General features: G+C 31.8%; 1 protein-coding gene across 3 annotated transcripts in view; it reads right to left on the bottom strand.

The window, feature by feature from the left end:
• Nucleotides 1–9,561, bottom strand: part of elB (zinc finger protein elbow B) — a 204,010-nt gene extending 194,449 nt beyond the window's left edge. For all 3 annotated transcript variants that reach the window (XM_075295142.1, XM_075295146.1, XM_075295147.1), the window contains exon 1: nucleotides 9,154–9,561. The gene's annotated coding sequence lies outside the window, so the exon portion shown is untranslated. The remainder of the gene's footprint in view (nucleotides 1–9,153) is intronic.
• Between the last annotated feature and the right edge of the window lie 6,881 nt (nucleotides 9,562–16,442).

Here is a 16,442-nt window from a genome sequence, read left to right as displayed (position 1 = left end):
ATTGATAGAAAATAAAACGCCAATCAAAACTCTTAGTACCAATGATGTACCATAGCTTATAATACTCCCTAATACTGGCTGACAATTTCTAAATTATGAAATTTCCTCAGATATTACTTAATATTTGATATAAAGCCCTTCAACTTTTATGTAAATTGTAAACCAATCTCTTGTCTCTCATTCACATACATAGACAACTTATAATCTTAAATGTGCCCTAATATATGGAAATGCCATCATATCGTAATGATTATAATCAGAAAAAAAAACAAAGATTGGCAACTCTAGTCTTAAGTAATGATTTCCAACGTCAATTGTGGAAAACAAATGTACAAAGTTATTGCGAAAAATTTACATTAGTAATGCAATTTGGTAATAAATCTTATTTTACTGCGCTTTTCCTCCTCCAGTTCATTTCGTTTGTTTGCGTTTTTATATCGCGTTTGTGTTTGTTTGCTCGCTATATTGTGTTGTGCTTCTCTGCTGCCTTGTATGCTTAAAACATTAATTTATTACTTTATTTACGAGCTGTAAAATATTATTTTCTTTCTTGTTGTTGTTTTTTTTTATAACGCTTTTTGCCTCGTATTATTATTTACACACATTACACATTGGATGGTTGTGTGTGCGTGTTTTTGCAATGTGGAATTTCAGTACGGTTTGCTAAATTATAGGTGGGAGGTGGCTCCTGTGCTCCTTGATATGCTTAACATTTTATTTGTTCATTTAGGTTAGTTTGCTGATAAACAGTCATGGGCAAATCTGGAGCATACGAACGTGAATAATAAAATATTTTCTATTTAATCGTTTAAGGTGGGTATTATCTTTGAAAGTGAATTAAAAAATATTTCTTTTTAGCAAATTTTACTAAAGGAGATTATCTGCAACAGCAATCCAATAAATTTATGAATTTGGTTCATCGTAATGTAAAGCGACATTCGGCTATACAAAATAGATTTCTTGTCATTGAGCTAAATATAGAATAGGGTAGCACTCATTGTTAAGAGAGAAGTTCACCACGTGTGGACACCAATGGACTGAATAGTCTGAGTGAAATGAAAATAATGTCCACTGCCACTATTCCTAATCTAACAGTGAAACATAGTAGATTACACAGAAAAAATATTGCCCTGAGGCTAAAGATTTCTTGAAGACGCATTTATTTGATACGAAGGTTTTTCCTTGTCCAACAGTCGATAAAGTTTTCTATGAAGTCGTTTTGTCTCTTTTATATACTAAAAAATGTGAACCCTATATGACACTAAAGCCAATTTAATTCTATTTTAGTTCATGAAATTATACCGTCTCGATAAAGCTTCCTTGACTTTAATAATTTTTTGTGAACGATGGTTCAATGAACTAAAATTAGGGGGAAAAATTACACACACATGATGTATAAAGATTCACTAAATTCATGTCTCCCGCAATACAGTTCAGTAATTCTTTAAATTTGACAATTATTATTTTGTATGGTACTAAAGACATTTTTGCAATTTTTAACTCAAATTTTTCCATCAAACTACGAAATGTTCCTTAATAAGTGAAAAAAAAAACTAATATATATATATTTACATATTTTTGTGAAATCGAGCTGATATCTTCGTTAGTAACAGTTTAGTTAAAATTTTCTGAAATCAACCTAAATTTTCTAATTTTAGCCTAAATTAACGAAAATTTTTCTTCCTGGTGTGTTCAACGTTTTTTGAGTGTGGTTAAGTGATTTGACTAAAAATTGGGTACCTTTGCATGAAAGAAAGTTTTTGTTGACTAAACTCGACTTGGCTTTAATATTTCTGAAAAATTCTTGAAAATTAATGCGATCGTCTTTTAATTTGCTGACTTTTAATATCCTGACTACACTGAAAAAATATGATATTAGAGATTATGGAACCTACATTTAAGGATGCGCAAATTTACAAAATAGTATGGACAAATTTCTTTAAAATAATGAAATTTTAATTCAAATAAAGTTTATAATTTTTGTTTCAAAATTTTTTTCATTAAATTTAGCATACAAGTTTTGCAAATTTGCGTCCCTTCATTAAATACACATGTCTTTGAACGAAGGAAAATTTTCCTTAAAGTAAATAAGCACATTTTTGATTTAAAGAAATCGTCCTTAAATTGACTAAAATATTGAATTTTTATATACAGGATAAAACCGCTTCAAATTTAGACTATGACTTATTTTAAGGATTTAGCATCTTTTTTTGTTTTTGAATTAAGAAAACATTTTTTTACTTTCCAGTATCCGTTATAATATTGGATTTTAACCCATTACACGCCAAGGCCATTTAAAATAAAAAAATTAAATTCATTTATATATTTATACTTAACTCCAGTTAAAAAAATATAAAACAAAAACAAAAAACATAAAAAAGCAAAAAAAAAAAAAAACAAAAAAAAAACAATAAGAAAACTCGCCTAATTTCATTTATAAACAAAGTTCTGCTATATTAAATGTTGCCAATTTTCTGTACTCAAGCGAGTACACTGGCAGGGAATGGGTTAGACTTTAATTTGTTTGTACGTGGTTAGCTTTATAAATATACCGCGTAAATAGAATGAAAATTCGTTAATTAACGTCTGTATCCCAATTTTAATTTTATTGATCCTAGATTTAAAGACAGATAGGTCGTTAAAAATTTTCTTTATTTTCAAGAAGCCGCATCTTTGGCTCGGAATCAATACCAAAATCCCTAAGGGAAGGTCAAAATCTTTGGATCCAAGTAAACTTTTTTTTTGTGTGTACAAAGCAAAATAATTTGGAAATTTGAGTTGTCGTCAGTTTTCAAGGGCTTTGATAATACAAAATAATAATAAAAAAAATCAAAGATTTTTTTTGTCAATACAAGTAAAATTATTTTTAAATTTGAGCTAACAACGTAAATTATAAATACAATTACGATTTTAGTAATATTTTGTCACATTAATTTTGTTGAACGTAAAAATTTTCTTTAACAACAATTTATTGTAAGTTCAAAAATTATAATATTATTTTGTGTGTATCAAGAATCCAAAACACAAATTTTAAAGAATGTTGCGCCTTAAAGATATTTTACTTCAATATTCTACTTCTTTTTCTCCAAATCATGTCAATCATATCATTACAACCGGGCAAGTTTGTTTTCAATGTACATTTAACTCGAAAGAGACGAAAGGTGTGATCCGATTTGTTAGGGACTTTTTTCTTCTACAAAGTGGTCCCGCTCTTCTTCAATTCAAAGTCAAATCATTTAATTCACATAGGACGACTCCGTAGAATATTTATCCTCTCCAACAATTGGAAAATCTTCGACTGGTTCGGAGCAGTGTGCAATCCATTATTTAACTAAATGTTACGTAAACACTCTATTATTGCAAATAAATCTTGTTAAACACTGCTCTGATTTGGAGTCAGTATATGTTATTTATTTCTCTAGAATCTGCTGATACTCCCTCTTTCCCAATCGCGATTTTCGAAAAAAATCCGGCATTTACTGAAAGGATAATTCCGAAACTTTTGAATAGGAGGATTTTCTTTTCTTTGCTGTATTCCCTGTATTCTAGATATCTTAAAAAAATATATTTATGTTCGTCAGATCGACAACTGTAGACTTCACCATTCGTATTTCAAAATACCATTGCATTTTTTTCTATTTTTCGATTTTGATTTAAAATAATGGCTGATAACTAGGGCTAGGTCAAATCAAGACCACATTACTCGCATTTAAATTACTCAGTAAAATGTTTTTGTTTCATTTTTGCAAACACAGTACGTCTGTCGTGAAGGGAGGAGACTTCACTTTAATAACAAATCGTAGGCCTATTCCGTAGTCAGTAAGTGATATTATTTTTTAAATATCAAGCTAATAATTTGTAAAAATCATCATTTTCTGTTTCGGCTAAATATTCACTTATACAACAACCATTTATGTGTAAAAAATGTTTTTCCACCCTAACCCATTATTCCTTCCACCATCCTATATTTCATTCATAATGTTATTATTTTTTTTTTATTCTTGGTAATTTTCTCGTTTACATTCTCTTTGAGTTTCTTTCTGCCGTTTAATTATTGTTATTATTATTTATGTTGTTATTCATTATTATTTTCGTTTTAGAAACACAAAGTAAAGTAAAGAAAAAAAGCGACTATGAAAATTGCTTGTAAGGTAAAATATAATTATATTTAATTATGGAGTGTTAAGCATTCAAGTGGGCTCGCGATTTAGCGATACATATCCCTCTACAAAGCCAGTCTCTACCTCCCCAAAAAAAAAAAAAGCCAAATGAGCATGCTCACTTAAATAAGTGATTAATTATTTTTAATTAGTTTTATTTTTACAGACTGCAGTCAATTTTCAATGGGCTGCCTTTGGGGGGGATAAGAGGGTTCGTCATATTGTAGTGATTTATGATGCTCTTGTCGATAAGATAGGAGCTAAAAAGCAAGCCGCGTTCTCAATCATTTTGCGGTAATCGATATTAATTTGTTTATGGCATTTTGAAGTTTGGACGAGCAATGTTTTTTGTTTTTGGGGCAGAGGTGAAATGTGTTTGATGTTTAATAAATATGGGTGAAACTCAGTTGAAAATGTGGGACTGTATTAATGATTTATTTCCAGAATGAATTATACTAGAAATTCCGCAGTTACAAATAGTTAATCAAAAATTGTGAATTCTGAAAAGTCCCCACTGAGTGGTGACGTGTTTCTTGGGTAGAAATAATGTGGCTAAAATTAAATGTTATATAAATAAATTTATAAATAAATAATTATATTAAAATAGAATGAAATAAATAATGCTGTTAAAAGTTTGAAAGAATGAAACTATATTCATTATTTATTTATTTGTTACTAATTTTCATTGAAATTTTTAATATAATTTTGTTTTATTTGATACCAAGTCTATTATTACTAGATTAAAAAGTAAAAGTATTGCGTAGGAAGACGACGTTTACTGCAAACACTTAAATTTTAATAAAAAAAATATGACATTTTCGAAATTAATTGCCAAGTATGAAGTACTCAGTCAAAGCTTTTTGGATATAGGATCTTATGAATTAAAAATAACTTTGGAATAACATAATCATTTGGGCGCATATAAAATGAGGGAAAAATTAGTGTTACCTTTGGGTAACACGTTTTCGCAAAATCGAAACCGCCTTTAGACTACCAACCTTCAATCTGGCGGGCTGTCATTTTAACTAGTAAATCGATTGTCCAAAGCTTTAATCAATATTTTCCCGGAAATGAAGAATTTTATTTCAAATCCTCCAACTTACTTAAAAACCTCTTAGATAGAGAGGAATATTTTGTAAAATCTACCAAAACATCCCGAATTCTACCAATCTAACAAACAGTAAAAAATCTATCAATTTTGGTAGAATTCTACTAATTGTGGCAACCGTGGTCACAAGTCACTGAAACGATGACAAAGTTAGTATCCGCATTCACCAACTTTTCCAAATCTGGCAATTATTTCGCGTTGATTAAGAAACTATTGAAGCAATGTAAATACAAACCCTACTGCCAAATTCATATAGAAAAGTTGAACGGTTGCTATAACTAATATTGCTTTTGTTAGTCACACATGGTGTATTTTTTCTGTCGTCTCCATCGACTGACAAAGTTTGTTCTCAAAATGTACCTTAAGTGTGTATCGATTTACCTATAGTTACTTACGTAGTTGAAACGAGAACGCCGTTCACGAATTTTGTTATGGATGTGTGACATAATTATTAACGTTATTATATTTGAAGGGAGCCACCGTGGTGCAATGTTTAGCATGCCCGCCTTGCATAAACAGGGTCGTGGGTTCAAACCCAGTTTCGACCAAACACCAAAAAATTTTCAGTGGTGGATTATCCCACCTCAGTAATGCTGGTGACATTTCTGAGTGTTTCAAAGCTTCTCTAAGTGGTTTCACTGCAATATGGAACGCCGTTCGGACTCGGCTATAATAAGGAGGTCCCTTGTCATAGAGCCTAAAATTAAATCGGGCAGCACTCAGTGATAAGAGAGAAGTTCACCACTATGGTATCACAATGGACTGAATAGTCTAAGCGAGCCTAAAATATCGGGCTGCCGCTATACCTAACCTAATCTAATCTGACTTAATTTATAGCTTCACAAATGGGATCATATTATCTTTAATTTCTAGCTAATCATCAATACCTATATCAATACAGTACAACTTGAAGTTTGACTTAAACACAGCTGTAATGTTTTAATTGAGGTTGTAATTTATGGTTTCGATATAGCCATAATCAAATACTTAAAGTTTCTTAATATTCACGCTATGAAATAATCAATCACCCTATTATTACAATATCTAATAAGTATTTATTAGTTAGAATTTCAATGAAAACTATGTAATTAAAGTTGAATTTGATAGAAATTATTATGGTTCAAAACAATTAGGTTATATATTAAATTAAAGGTGGAAGGATAATTTGATAAACATAGATTAGGGTTAAATATAATTGTAGTCTATTATTTTAGATTCATTTACACTACAATGACCAAGATCTAGACTATACTATTTAGAATCGCTGCTCGTCATATTGAAAATACTGTGTTCTCTCCCCAACTTTACCGTCACTGCTGACCTTAATGCCATAGAACAATATTCCAGGAGGTTCCGCAAGCCTTCGACTCAAAAATTTCAGATGACAAAAAAAAGCTTGCCGGGTTCCAAAGATTTTATCTTTGGTATTGATTGATTTGAAAAACATGTCCTAATTTTGAACGAATTTTTGCGTGGTAGTCAAGATGCAAAAATACAATATTTTTAAAGAGTATTTCATTGGAAGCCACCGCATTGCACCACGGTGGCTCCCAAATGTAATATGTTAGAACATATTATGTTTGGGACATTAAATTTTCTTAGTTATAAAGTCTCTGGATGCAAACATATATATATTTAGAAATGTCAGAAAGAGCGAGAGAGAAATGATAAAAGTGGCGACTGATATAGATAACGAAAGACATGTAAAGATATGGAAAACTGCAAGTTTAACTACAACAAATATATGTGGAGGTTGTTGAATAAACGTTCATGATTGCTTATAGACTATTTTGCTTTGGAGTGCAATATTCAAATAAATTTCAAACATATGTTTTTTGTATTGCAAAATAATTACATTTTGCTGCAAGCAAACACATGTTTAGAAACTGCAATGAACTATTTGGGGTCTTAAAAAAAGATGTGCTTAAGGTGAAACATAATATGTTTCCATAGTACGAACAATTTTTTGTTTGAACGAATTCTGAAGCAGAATATGTTTGGGAGTATATGTTACAGAGTCGATATTCTTGAGGGTGTATATATAATTATGGACCAGTTAGTTTTTAGACGGGCATGTACATGCAGGGAAGGAATATGATCACCCCAACCATGTTCCAAGAGCAAAATGTTACTTTTTCACGGAAAACATGTAGCATGTTTACCGAAACCATGCTCTTTTCTCGGAAATTAAGTATATGATTTCGGAAAGCATGTTATGTTTGACGAGAAAAGAATATTTTTGCGATAAAAATGTTACTTTTTCGCTGTGAAAAAGTAACATGGTGCTCTTGAAACATTTTTGAGGTGATCATATTCCTTCTCTGTGTGTACCAACATCACAAATTTCAAACGGATCGTACGAAATCTCCTCCAGGTGGCTCCGGAAGTCAAATATGGGGGTCGGTTTATATGAGAGCTGTATCTAAAAGTGGTTCGGTACCATCCAAGCGTCACCAATTGTAACTAATTGTGCCTAGTTTTAAGGCGATAGCGCGTTTCGATAGCAACGCGCTTGTTTCGCAAATGGATGGACATCACTAGATCTACTCAGAAATTCACCATGACCCACGATGTATTTACTTTATGGGTTCTAAGACGAATATTTCGGTGTGTTACAAACGGAATGACAAAGTTAGTATACCCCTCCATCCTATGGTGGTTTTTAGTTCATGGTTTCTAGTTCATCCTGCCTTGTTAAATTCTCTAAGGGATGTACTTAATATTCGTACTCAGTTATAAAAACGTATACCGGATTGAACTCATTGTTAAGAGAGAAGTTCAATTGCTCGCCAAATATAGCAAATATGGTATAAAGTGTCCCACTAACTTATGTAATGTTATCTCGATTTCTTCCTAAAACTATATCTGGTGTTCGCAAACGCTCAATGATTGATATATTTGAGACTGCCCTTGTAAGTCCTCATTTAAAACACTTGGGAGTTGCCATCTTTATCTGATGAAAGTTTTTTGAAAATTAAAGGTTATCTTTTACAAACGATGGACGTCGACTTTCATATTATGTTTATAGAACAGTTTTGAAAGCAAATCGATATACAATGCATAGGAGTAGTCTCTTTATGTTTTTAGTAAAAAAAAATTGAACAACTAATATTAAAACAATATCACCTAGAAATTGTTTTTCCGGATTGGTCACCGACGGCATAGTTTTGGATTTCAAGATTTACCCATATCATTTTTGCGTCAGGTCTTCTTGTTGAAATAATGTCATTATAAGTAGGAAATCTTTCATTAATCAAACATGATATAGGGATATTATTATCCCTTAGTAAAATTGGGTCATAAATTTTTTTATTTATTGATTTCAATATAGATTACACTTATAAATATTGAAAAACCAGAGGGATAGACACAAAGTTTCGTAAACGAAGGAATAATGGGGTGACAGAGAATATTGTAAGGCATCAGGTTTCCTTCGCCAATTTAAGTCTAGAGTGTTTTTTTATATAAAGTATTGTATTTCTATTTATTATATTGAAGGCCTTAAGATATCAGCTTATACATGAGCCTTAGATGCAAAAATTCACACAACTATGATTTATGTCTGTTACATTACCATACGATATTCCTTATTTTCAATTGCCTCCACTAGTTCACTTAATCCATTTAAAGGTAAATCCTCTTACAAAGATTTGCAAAATATAATATGTTTCATATCGTCCCTTTCATTTTGCCGACGCTAGTTCTTATAGGGCAACAAAAAAAATGCGATTTCATATTGATCAGTTTATCATAATCCTCTTATTGTAGAATGAAAAACCTTGGGAACAGGTTCGAATTGTATTTTTATAGATTTGTTTTTTGGGGGAACATTTAATTTCTTTTTTTTTTGTTAGTTATTTGATGGCTTAAAACTATATTATTCACCTTGAATTTTCTGTTGTGCTGTATTTTAATCCAAAAATGTTGGCCAAAAAAAAAAAACTTTTATTATTATTATTTTCTCTGCTTTAGGTTACTATGTGTTTTTTTTCTCTCAAACAATAATATCGTAAATTTTGTTCTATTCGATTTTGACCGCGCGTTATACATTTACGTATGTGTAATAATCGACATCGACTAAAAACAGGCAAAAAAAATAAATAACTCTAGAGTGCAAATGCAAAAAAGGCAGAACATGAACTACAACAAAATCAACATCGACATTTGGCATACGTAGTAGGTACGCATGGATGCATTTCGCACATATGTCGTACGACGTAAATACGAAACGAAAACACACCACAATTCGAAAAATTCAATAAAAATTACAGATGTTGTGTGTAGCGACAATGACAACAGTAGAAATACAACTAAAGACGTGTTGTGTTGCCATTTTTGTGTTGCCCCCCAGAAAACGTACACACACTCACATCCATACCCCGCTGGCATATTGCATTTTATACCAACATACATAGGTCTATTTCTCTCCCCAAAACAGAGAGACAACAAACAACTCTTTTGTCAATGGCAGAATACAATGAGAGACAGAGAGTGAAACAACCAAAGGAGAGCAAGAGCTGCACTTTTGGTTATGTTTTCAACAAGTGTTGCTCCACAATGTTGGAGCCAATACAACAATTCACAATGCTCCCATCTTGACTTACTCTCTTCGCTCGTTTTAAATGAGCATTATACGTCATTCACTTCATCTCTGCCTCTTGGTTGATTGTTGTCTGGCGTTAATGTGTTATTAAATACTTTTAATGGTTTTCATATTTTGACTGGCTCTCAGAGGTGAGAACCACACAGCGCATGTGGAGCACAAAGAGAATCGGCATATATTCGCTCTTGGGCAGTGGGAGGGGGTAAATGATGTTAATTTGTTTAAACAATAAGGTTGTAAATTTTAGTATTAAATGATAATATGGGCAACAATATAAACAAATAAATAAGTATTAAAATTGTCGGATTTTTATGAAATATTCATATTTAAATACAATGAGATAATGTTGTGGCCAAAGGTGAAAAAGTGAGGACACACAGTATTACCGCTTGTTTTCCGGTTGTTAGCTTAATAAAGATATCCTAACCTAACCAGAGTTGCCGCAATTGTTAACATTATTGTTCATATGCAAGTGAAATTAAAGATTGCCATCTGTATCGGTTTTTTGAAATACTGGCTAATTTATAATTCAATAAAATAAACGACGTTCTGACATTGTAGACACAGTAAAGTTTCTCATTTAATGGTTGATTTTACAAATCGCATTTATATTAAAATGATTTTGATGCTATTTTCTTTTATCATTTAAGTAGTTAACTAAATAAAGCACAAATAATTGTTAACAAATTAGGGATTATATACTCCAAGTGAACTTTGTATTTGGCTGCATTAGACGATTTTAAAAATTTAATTTTATTAAGTTGATTTTGAAACTTTTTCAAGGCGTACAAAAATCGATTTATTGAATTGTTATAATTTTGAAAATTTCTTTCACTTTTTTGAAAAGCCAAGTATACGAAAAATGTGGAATATTCCTCCTTTTGCACCTTTAAAAAGTGTGAGGAATTGAATGAAATAAAATATTGTTTGAGAGGGTGCTCCCTTTCCACCGTTGTTTTAAATTATGTTCTGTATTCAAGTCGTACATTTCCTGTAAATTTCAAGTGTGGGTTGTCAAGGAAAGGTATCATTCCCCTCAACATACCGGAAAACTAAGCATCATATTTCAGCAACATAGGTTTCCAGTCTAATAAATTTGAAAAAGTAAAATTACTTAAAAAACTGACCTCATTAACATTTGTTAAAATATTGGACATGTCTTTCCCAACACATATTCCGGAAAATGATGTACCCTCTACGTTGCCTGTCAATTTCATGTAAATTTAAGTTTTTTACTTAAAAAGTCTGGCAGAAACCTGCACAAAAATCATAAAATTATGTACCGAGTTCCCATTTACGGACAACCCTCTACTTTCAATTTTTAAAAATTCGGTTCATCCCAACCAGATATCGGAAAATCCCGTACCTTATATTAATTTCACAAAGTACACAACGAACTCTATAAATTCCAAGTAAATCCACAAAATGTATTTCACTATTCCCCTTCCCCAACCATATATATAAAGATCATGTATCCTATATTAATTTAATCACCTTCTCTGTAAAGTTCAAGTAAATCGGGGAAGGTTAAATATTGCTCTATTTTTTTTAATGGGACGTCACTGTCCCCGATAAAATATCGACAAACACAGAAGTGGATAGCACCCTTAACCTTCCCTGATAATTCTAAGTAAATCTAGAAACTAGAAAGTGTGGGACAAGGTGAAAGTTTCCTCCCTGTCCAAATAGCCAAACAACAGGTACAAAGTATTAATTTCATAATCTTCACCACGAGTCTTGTAGATTTTGTCGTAATATGTACCAAATGATGTAGCATATCTTGTGTAGACGTCCCAGAAAATGTCAAACAATCTATAAGCCCAATTTTCAAAAAGCACCCCACGTTCTCTGAAAATTTCAAGTAAATGGGATAAGTTTAATTTGTTTCTCTGAATGTACTTAAGGAGAAGCGGACCTTTTTTTTCCCCGACCAAATATTAAAAAATCAGGAACCTGATATACATTTCATAACCTCACCCAGTTTTCCGTAAAATTTCAGTCGGAGAATTTTAGTTTTCTTTCACTCTACTTTAAAAAAAAAGTCGGGCAAAGGGGAGGTCCTCCTACCCGACCACATATCGAAAAATAAAGTAGCAGTTCTTTGTCTAGACGCCCCTTCAACCTTCCCTGAAAATTTGAAGCAAATCGGATAATTTTGTTCCAATTTTAAGAAAGTCGGGCAAAAGGGATGTCCCCTTCCCCGTCCAAATATAAGCACATCGAGTAACTTTATACACAGAGAATACAGATTGGATGTAGCAACCGAATTTATTGCCAACCTCCTTTTGGCAGTTACAGCCACTATCAAAAGGCAGTTGTGTCTCCCAACTAATTCGGTCAATACAACTAATACAACATAAGCTATTGGTTCTGTAAACCGATGGCATAGATTGCTGCTACCTTCACAATTCAGTTGCGTTATCCAAACACATTAATACTGGAAACGGTATTTAAAATGCACTTTTTTCCTCATAAAATATATTTTATTTAAATATGTTAAATATATTAATCTACACACACATACACATTATTTATCAAATGAAGAAAGTGCAGCTTACAAATTCCGAGCGATTTGTTCAACACTTCCATTGAATGTTGTTCATTGAGCGATAAACGATAGGGATAACAGTCAAGCTAATTTAATACCTTATTTAAGTGGGTATTTTTTGATTTGAATTAAAATGTGTAATATCTACACGTCTTCTTTAACTTATATAAATTGGAAATAACAAAATGACATTTGAAAAATTTTTCACATGTCACATTTGAAAAATATTTCACATGTCATTCGGTTATGAAGACCGTATGTGCCTTATGACCACTGAACGACTGTTGTGGAATTTATTTATGGTTGGTCGTATCAACCGATTTAAACTAAAATTGTTTATAGGTGAGACATTTGGTTGCTACAACTATTTGATTATTATGAGAATAGATAATCTATTGACATGTTCGCCATATGCTAGTGAAGATTGCAAAATGATTTTGAATATAGCAATAAGGTTGACACAAGTGATAAATAATTGCTGAAGTAGAATTTGCATAATTATAACCGATATACAACCAACCTCTTCTCTGTGTGTAATCCCCCACGTCCTTTGTAAATTTAAAGTAAATGGGAGAAGTAAAAAAAGAAGTAAGAAAAGTTGGGCAAAGGCGAGGTCCATCTTCCCGACCAAATATCGAAAAATAAATCTTTGTCTAGATACCAATACCAACCATCATGGAAAATTTCAAGCAAATCGGTCAAGTTCCAATTTTCAAAAAGGCAGACAAAGGGAAGATCCTCCTTCCCGACCAGATATCAAAAAATTAGGTACCCTATTTTCCCCACATGGTCGCCCTCTACGATCTCTAAAAGATCCAACTATATCAGACGCCCCAAATTCGACTTACTTATTTGTGTGGATCTAAATACCTCTAGATTTTGACTTTCAGAAAATCGGAGAAAAAATGGTAGGCCAAGGCGGTCATTAGGTAAAATCGGGAGATCGGCCTATATGAGGGAAATACAAAAACATGGATCGATATACAGCATCTTCTGTACGCTTATGGGTGGACCTAAAATACCTCTAGATTTCCAATTCCAGGCAAATCGGATAAAAATTGCCGTTTCTAGAAACCAAAGAAGTCAAATCAGGAGATCGAGCTATATGGGGGCTATACTGCTTGTTTATGGACCCAAAATACCTCTAAATTTTCAATTTCAGGTAAATCGGATAAAAATTCGGATATCTTGACGCTGAAGGAGTCAAATCGGGAGATCGGGCTGTATGGCGGCTATATCAAAAAGTGGACCGCTGTACACTATATTCGGTGTACTTATGTGTGGACCCAAAACAGAGCTATATGGGGGCTATACCGCTTGTTTATGGACCTAAAATACCTCTAGATTTTAAATTTCATGCAAATCGGATAAAGATTCGGATATCTAGAGGCTCAAGAAGTCAAATCGGGTGATCGGGCTATATGGGGGCTATATCAAAAAGTGGACCGCTATACAACATATTCGTCGTACTTATGTTTGGACCCAAAATACCTCCAGATTTTGCTTAAATGTTGCGTTGTCTAGAAGCCCAATAAGTCAAATTGGGAATCGGGCTATATGGGGGCTATACCAAACTATTGACCGATACACTCCATCTACCAAACTCTGGACCGATACACAACATTTTATTTATGAACCAAAAATACTTCTAGATTTTGAATTACAGGTATATCGGAAAAAATTTTGGAGACCATGAAGTCAAATCAGGAGATCGGGTTAGAGGGCTATTTCAAAATGTGGACCCAATCACACAATATTCAGCTTATGTGCCCGAAATACTTTTAGAATTTTAAATTCAGGCAAATCGGATAAAAATTGGGAGGTCTAAACGCCCAAGACCCCATATCGGGGTATCGGTTACTATGGGGGCTATATCAAAATCTGAACCGATGTAGCTCATTTTCAAACTTGATCTGCCGGCAGACAAAAGTCGAGTTTATGCAAAATTTGAGCACGATAGCTTCATTATTAAAAAACTGTAGCGTGGTTACAATAGACAGACAGACGGACATGGTTATATCGTCTCAGAATTTCGAAGTGTTGCAAACGAAATGACAAACTTATTATACGCCCATCACCATTCTATTGTGGTGGTCATAAAAAAGCAACTACTAACTTAGGATAATAAATAAATATATGAATAACGTAAAGTAGTATACTGCAATTTCACACATTCTAAATTTATCCTTTCGAAATTAATCAAAACATTTGCGAATATATTCAAAATTTACATCAATGGTTTTAGCCAAAATTATTTGCCAGAAACGGAGCTTCAGGCGTTTGCAAATTAAGCTGTGAGCATTGCACACTGGTCTATAAAGAAATTTGTTTCTATGTATGAGTTATTTGTGCGTTGATGACTGCCAATAATAGCTACATGGCCACACAGAAAAAATATCACCAAATATTTTCAATCAAAAAGTTAATTCAAGTTTAAATGTTTTTAATTAATAAATTAATTGAAACAATTAACTTTTTAATCATTATAGAAATATTAAGTCAATGATTGAACATTTTTAATTTTTTAAATAAAAATTTAATTGATGCAATTAACTTTTAATCAAACTCGGAAGTCTAACTCATTCTAAAAAAAGGATGGATTTTTTTTTTTTAACTAAAAATTTATTTCAAACAATCAAGTTTTAATCAAACAAAAACATTAAATCAGTTAAGAAAGTAATTGAAAATAATAAATTGTTAATTGAACCACTTAAAAAATTTATTGAAATTTTCTAATGAAATCAATTAATTTTTTAATCAAGCGTTTTTTACGCCGAATTGAAACTGTGATTGATTCTATCATTTTCATGCTTGAAGACATTTCAATTAAAAAGTTAATTGTATCAATTAAATTCGTGATTGAATCAGAAAAAAACTTTTTGTGTGCAGTTGTTATAGTGTTGGTTTACAAAACGTATGGCGATTTTTCGTTCGGGCAAAACATAAAATTAAAAAAAAATTATAAAATACGTTTTAAATTCTTTGTATAGCATACAGAGGTGAGAAAGATATAGGGAAATTAGCAGAAATTAGCCACAATATAAAAAATGTTCTGAGCTAATAATTTTGAACTGTTTTCTAAAATTTTTATAAGACCATAACGTTTATCACAAAAATAAAACATTATACATCCAAATGATAAGAAATTTGTAAACAATGTTTCATTTGGTTGCAAAGTAAACTTTTTGTTTTCGTGTGCAAAGTTTCGGATTTTCACATCATCTAGTTTGTCTAAATTGCAATTATGGTAAGTGGTTTATACCCCACATATCATTCAGTTTTGAAATTTTGTTCGATTTTCGATCTACGTTGACTGGCCGAAAAAAACGTACTACAATTTTAGAGGGCATTGATAATATCAAGCATATTTTATTGGTCTGTTAAATATAAAAACAAATATTTTTTATGAGCCATAGACGCCCATATGATTTCGTCAACACAATCAATTTACATTGGTAAATTGATGGCTTTCTGAAAGGTGGCTAAATCACTCACACACTAAGCAAATAGGGGGAAAATAATGAAAATTTAGCGTTAATGGTATTTTTATGTTTTCATAATTCGAGTCCAAATGACATCACCAAAATCTGGGTTATTGAATCGTATTTAATTAGACTCATATGCATATTTTATATTTTGACGAAATGATCATATAAATACAAAAACAGACAAAAGAATCATTAACTTAATATTTCAGTTTAAACAAATAAAATGATAATATTTATGAGGGTATATTGGATATACCAATATTCAACCAACTGTCATACGGTATGAGTATTAGTGTTGCTATTGCTATTGCTGTGGTTAAGATATACATGCCACAATTTCATTTGAATATAATTTAACGCCAGTCTCTCCCTCTCTCTACGATCATAAAATCGGAATAACTAAATTTTTTTGTTATTGAATTGACACCAAACATAAAAAAATCTCATAAAAAGCCATAATTATAAAATTATACAGCAAAATGCCATAAAAAAAAACGATTTTTTCTCTTTTGTTTGACTGAAATGAAATCACAAA

The sequence above is a fragment of the Haematobia irritans genome, chromosome 2 (assembly GCF_050003625.1).
Source record: "Haematobia irritans isolate KBUSLIRL chromosome 2, ASM5000362v1, whole genome shotgun sequence".
Classification (NCBI taxonomy): Eukaryota; Metazoa; Arthropoda; class Insecta; order Diptera; family Muscidae; genus Haematobia; species Haematobia irritans.
This window is presented reverse-complemented; position numbering and strand designations above follow the sequence as displayed.